The following is a 6,909-nucleotide window of genomic DNA, read 5'->3' on the forward strand; positions in this document are numbered from 1 at the left end:
TTTTAATTTATTTATTCAGCTGCGCTGGGTCTGTTGTGGCACTCAGATCTTCCATCTTCCTTGGGGCATGCAAACTCTTAGTTGCGGCATGTGGGATCTAGTTCCCTGACCAGGGATGGAACCTGGGCTCCCTGCAGTGGGAGCACAGAGTCTTAGCCACTGGACCACCAGGGACGTCCCCCGGGTTTTGTTCTTGACACAGTCGTCCCCCACCCCCCGCCCCCGCCCCGTGCTATCCTGTTGCTGTCAACACAGTCTTGGAGGTTAAGTACCATGGGCTTGCTCAGGGTCCCAGGACAAGTTAGGGGTAAAGGTGGGATTTGAACCCAGGCAGTCCGATACAAGAGCCTGTGCTTTGAACTCATGAAAAATGGAAAGTAATGGCCTACTTCTGTCCCTTGTGTAGCTTTAACAAACCACTTAATTACTGTTTGAGGGCCTCAGTCTCTCAATTTCCACATCAAGGGTGATTGAGGAGAAAATTTCCTAAAACCCCAAATTGTTCTCTACCCTCTAATCTATTCTGTAAACTTCCCGCCTATGACTATAAATGTGGGCTGCACAGGCAAGTTTTCTGGGGAGAAGGCCTGGAGTGTCTCATCTGAAGCCTGCTCAAAGGCCTACTGATTCAGAAAAAATGATGAAGAATCTTGCCCTGAGGGATGAAGAAGGCATCTCCTCATAATCCCCTCCTGTCCCCAGAGAGTAGAACTCAGTCCCTCGAATCCATTTCAACCCTTTTCAGAGATTGGGCTTCTGATGGTCACGGGGCAGGCTGCCCAGGCCAGCCATAAAGAACCTCCTGGTAGGGACTTCCCTGGTGGCCAATGGTTAAGAATCTGCCTTCCATTGTAGGGGACGTGGGCTCGATCCCTGGTCCAGGAACTAAGATCCCACATGCCATGGGGTAACGAAGCCCACCACGCTGCAACAGCTGAGCCCGCACACCACAACTAGAGAGTCCATGCGCTGAAACAAAAGATCCTGCCTGATACAGTGCATGGCCCAACAAATAAATACTTTTTAAAAAAGAACCTCCTGGTAGCCCCAAATAGGGTGACTTCCACTCCACCCCATAAGAGCTGGGAGGGGGGTCTATGCTTGGCAGTGGTGGAGATGGCCATTGACAAGTGTACTCTCCTTGCTACATGAGAAATCATGGGATACAAGTAGCAAGACTTAAGACTTCCCCCTTTCTCCATCCTAAGCAGAGCATTTTCAGAGGAGAAAGTCCATAGTATTGATCAGATTCTCAAAGAAGTCTGGCACTGTTAAAAAAAAAAAAAAAAAAGTTTATTTAAAAGACTTTCCCATGTTATACAGAAATGTTGAAATATTATCTTTGACTCCCCAGCCAGAAGTTACTAAGCCCCACCCTAGGCGCTACTGTGTTGGAAGGATCCTTTTAGAGTCATTTTAAGTGTTTGGCAGTAATACAGATAAGCCTCAGGGCTTCTGTAAATGTTGGTTCCAATTTCTTTTTTTTTTTATAAAATGTTTTATCTTCAAAAATTCTAATGAAAGATACCATGAACCATGCACATTCAACTTGGTTTTGTTTTGACCGCACCACACAGCATGTGGGATCTTAGTTCCCTGACCAGGGATCAAACCAGAGTCCCTGGCAGTGGAAGTGCAGAGTCTTAATCACTGGACCTCCAGGGAAGTCCTGACATTCAACTTTTTAACACATCAGAGATTTCCCAAATGTTTGAGGTGAGGCTAAATGTGCTTTTCTGCAGACCTTGGGATGAAACTTTCTCTACTCTCAGTAAGGGTGAACGCCTTATTGGTCTGCTCTGACACACAAATGGCTTTTCATATTGTGAAATAAAAGCTGAAGACCTCACCATTGTTTTCAGAGACCGTCTGCCTAACTTGATCTCAAGCTTCTCTCCCCTTGACCACCATATCCTAGACACACTAACCTTTTCTCTGCCCCACCAAAAAGACAAGCATGTTCCCAGCTCAGGGCCTTTGCACTTGCTGTTCCTTTTACCCGGACTGGTCAGCCTCCCTGATCCTGATCTTTGCAGGACTGACTTCTGTCTTTCAGAACTCAGTTCAAATCTCACCTCTTTAGAGAGGCTTTCCCTGGTCACTCTGAATCCAAAAGAGCTATGCTGTCCCTCCTTTTCAGCATATTTGAATTCTCTACCTAGCGCTTAACACTAAAGAAAAAAAAATTTTTTTTATTTTGTAACTGTCTTCCCCCAACACTGGAACATAAACTTGCCCATGAGGGCAAAGGCTTTGTCTTGGGCTGTATTCCCAGTGTCTAGAACATTGCCTACAAACCAGTTGAGACCCGGGGAATCAATAAATATTTGTTGACTGAATGTGGTTTTGATTAGGAAGGTTAAAGCTCTGTACTGGGGTGAGTTTTACTTCAGGTCTGAGCTTGTCTGCTCACAAAAAAAAATTTGAACAAATAATAATAATCCATTAACCTTTATGAAAGAATTCTCATATATCAGGCATATGCTGGAAACTATATCCATGACCTTCTGAGTATGTTCCTGTGGGTAGACGTCTCTGTAAGGCCTATTTTGCAGAAGTAAACATAGGCCCAGAGAGGGAAAGCCTCAGGAAAAATACCACGTAGCCAGAATGTCGTGGCGCCCAGATCCATTCCCAAAGATGTCTCAGGCCAAGACAAGACCACACTTTTACCCATAGCACTGGACTTCACATGCATGGATCCAGATTTGAGAGATGGCGAAATCTCATTTTCAATGCTAATTAAAGTATGTGGGTTTGAATTACATAAGTATTTAATAAAACAGTTTCCCATATTATTAAGAAAAATTAAGATGATGTGAATATCACTGGATTTCTTTTTAGGTCATCAGGAAGGGACTCATTTCACAGCAGCCCAACAGGATGATTTATAAAATGCCATTCACGCGGCTGCCACAAGATGGCACTACATGAGCCGGCCATCCCCGCCGGAACCCAGCTGTCTGGCAGGCTGCAAGCCTTCCTGGAGAAAGTTGGACCTTGAGGCTGTTATGGAAACATTCACTGTTTGAAAGGAAACTCTGACATGACACCTAAACGCAACACGTGATTGGAACTGGATTCTGAGCCAGGGAAAAAACATGGCAATAACGAACATTACAGGGATGGTGGATGCAACTAGAATAAGAACTAGGGTTTGGATAAGAAGAGCATTGTATCCTTGTTAAATTTCTTGGTTTCGATAGTTATACTGTGCTTATGAAAGAAAATGTTCTTGTTCTTAGGAAATACACACTGAAGTATTGTGAGGTAAAGGGACATGATGTTCAAGTGAACTCTCAAATTGTTCAAAACCACACTCTGTGTGTGTGTGTGTGTGTGTGTGTGTGTGTGTGTGATGCGCTTATGGAGATGGGGAGGGGAGAAGAGAGAATGGAGCAAACAGTTGGCAAATCTGGCTGAAGAGTATATAGGAAGCACTTGTTCTATTTCTGCTACTTTCTTATAAATTTATAATTAAAATAAAATAAAGAGTAACCCCTAAAGCTCTTTTTTGTAGTCAATGAGAATGTCATTAAAGGGTTCTTTAGGTGGTGGTGCTAATGCTGATGCTGAAAATCATCCGTTTCAGAGACAGATGAGAAAACTGCACTGCGCCAGGCACTGTTTGAGCCCTTCACAAGAACTGATTCGTTTAGTCCTCACAATTAGATGCTACTATTACTCTCACCCTAGTGAAGTGGAAACCAGAGTTCAGAGAGGTTGAGTAACTGGCCCAAGATCACACAGTTGCTCTTAATCAAAGCTCAAGCTCTTAATCATAACAGACCATAAAGAAGGCCAAACGCGGGGACTCCCTGGTGGCCCAGTGGTTAGGACTTTGGGCCTCCAATGCAGGGGGTGCTGGTTCTACCGCTGTTCAATGAACTAAAATCCCACATGCCCCTTGGTGTAGCTGAAAAGTAAAAAGAAAACAAAAAAGAAGGCCACCCAACGACTGCCAGGGTATGCTATGCTGGTGATTTAGGAACAAGCACTGAATTAATGAGGGAGCAGAAAAGGTGACTTAGCAGCAGCAGCAGTGACTGAGGAGAGGGCAATGGCAACCCACTCCAGTGTTCTTGCCTGGAGAATCCCGGGACGGGGGAGCCTGGTGGGCTGCCGTCTATGGGGTCGCACAGAGTCGGACACGACTGAAGCGACTTAGCAGCGGAAGAAAAGGCAGCTCTAGGGGAAAACCTTGGGACAATGAATGTAGGTTTATGTGTTCATGGACCTCTGCCTCAACCTGACATTCAAATATATGTAAAAGTCAGCCTTGAATTATGCAAGGTTTAGCCGAAGTAAAATAGGGAAATAAAATGGCTGCTTGTTCTGATGTGCCTAAATCTGTTAGCTAGTAACACTGGAGGAGAAATTAAGAGCGTTCCTCAAACAAATCTGATTATATTTAATATTTACTTTTAAATACACAAATAGCATAAATTCAAACTTATAAGACATAGGTGCATTCCCTTTGCCCTTGCAATTTAGCACCTAGATATTTACGCTCTGGATATGTTCACATATGAGCAAACAGTGGTGTGCATAAGAGGCGCTGTTTGTGATAGAAAAAGACTCAGAAACCACCTAAATGTTCACAATAAGGGATTAGTTTCAAAGGTTCATCCACACAAGAGAATTCTATGCAGTTAGTTAAAAAGGAAGCCTCTTTCCAATAAGGACATTACTGCTACTGCTACTGCTAAGTCACTTCAGTCGTGTCCGACTCTGTGTGACCCCACAGACGGCAGCCCACCAGGCTCCCCCGTCCCTGGGATTCTCAAGGCAAGAACACTGGAGTGGGTTGCCATTTCCTTCTCCAATGCATGAAAGTGAAAAGTGAAAGTGAAGTCGCTCAGTCGTGTCGGACTCTTATCGACCCCATGAGACTGCAGCCTACCAGGCTCCTCCGTCCATGGGATTTTCCAGGCAAGGGTACTGGAGTGGGGTGACATTGCCTTCTCCATAAGGACATTAAAACATGTTTAAATCATTAGCCATCAGGGAAGTGCAAATCAAAAACCACAGTAATAAGATATCATTTGATACCCACTAGGATGGCAATGCAGGAGCCATAGGAGACATGAGTTCGATCCCTGAGTCAGAAGATCCCCTGGAGAAGGGCATGGCAACTCACTCCAGTATTCTTGCCTGGAGAATCCCATGGACAGAAGAGCCTGGCAGGCTACAGTCCATGGGGTCGAAAAGAATCAGACATGACTGAAGCGACTTAGCACGCACACACACAGGACGGCAATAATCGAGAAGACAGATAATCAAGTGTTGGCAAGAATACAGAGAAACTGGAATTCTCATACACTGCTGCTGCTAAGTCGCTCAGTCGTGTCTGACTCTTCTCGACCCCATGGACTGCAGCCTACCAGGCTCCTCCGTGCATGGGATTTTCCAGGCAAGAGTACTGGAGTGGGGTGCCATCGCCTTCTCCTCTCATACACTACTAGTGGCAGAGTAAAATGGTACAGCCACTTTAAACAGTCCGGCAGTCCCTAAAATGGTTAAAAATAGAATTAACTTATGATCCAACAATTCTACTCCTAGGTATATACCCAAAAGAATTGAAAACGTGCGTCTACACAAAATTTGTACATGAATGCTCACAGCAGCATTATTCGTAATAGCCAAAAGGTAGAATCAACCATCAACTGGACAAACAAAATGTGTTATATCCATACAACGCAATAATATTCTTCAATAAAAAGAAACGAAGTACTGCAATGTGGATGAACCCTGAAAACATGCTAAGTGAGAGAAATCAGACACAAAAAGCCACATATTATATAAACCCATTTCTATAAAATGCCCCCAAGAGGCAAGTCTCTGTAGACAGCAAATTAGTAGTTCCCAAGGGCTTGGAGCAATGGCGTGTGGGGCAGAGCATGGTAGGACTTGGAGACTGATGCTTAAGGAATGTGGGTGTTTCTTTTCAGGATAATGAAAATACTCTAAAATTATGGTGTGTGCGCGTGTGCTCAGTCGCGTCTGATTCTTTGGGACCCTATGACTGTAGCCCCCCAGGCTTCTCTGTCCATGGGATTATCCAGGCAAGAATACTGGAGTGGGTTGCTGTTCCCTTCTCCAGGGGATCTTCCCAACCCAGGGATGGAACCCACACTTCCTACATCTCCTGCACTGGCAGGCGAACTCTTTACCACTGAGTCACCTGGGAAACCCAAAATTATGGTGATGGACACACAGTTCCATGAACAAGAGTCATTGAAACATGAGCTTTAAATGGGTGAATTGTCTCGTATGTAAATTATATCTCAATAAAATGTTTTTTAAGTTGTTTATGTACTGATATGCAATGATCTCCAAGATATAAAGTATTAATAATTAAAAAAAGCAAAGTATAAAACTATCACATATGCTACCATCTGAGTGGGAAAAAAATATAGTTATGTTTGTAAATGAAATGTTTCTGGAAGGACACATAAGACCCCAGTAATACTGATGGCTTCTGGAGACGAAAACTGGATGGCTGAGGGATCTAGAGTAGGAGAGAGAACTGCTATTTTTTAATTGCTCTCAGGTACCCAGAGAGTATTAACACAATGGACACCTGGGTGCCCACAGCTTTAAAACGACTGCCACACTGCTGGGCCCTATGCACACCCCTCCAGTCACAGTCCAGCCCACCCCAGAAGGCGTCTACTATCCTTCACTTGGAACTGATCATCCCCATGCACTGGCTACATTTACTACACTCTTAAGTATCTGTAACCAATACACATTATTTTGCTTTTTTGGTTGTTGTTGGCTGTGCAGCTTGTGGGATCTCAGTTCCTTGACCAGGGACTGAACCCAGGCCACAGCAGTGAAAGCCCAGAACCCTAACCACTAGGCCACCAGTGAACTCCCTATTTCGCATATCTTTAAACTACACAT

This window comes from Bos taurus, chromosome 18 (genome assembly GCF_002263795.3).
Source record: "Bos taurus isolate L1 Dominette 01449 registration number 42190680 breed Hereford chromosome 18, ARS-UCD2.0, whole genome shotgun sequence".
Classification (NCBI taxonomy): Eukaryota; Metazoa; Chordata; class Mammalia; order Artiodactyla; family Bovidae; genus Bos; species Bos taurus.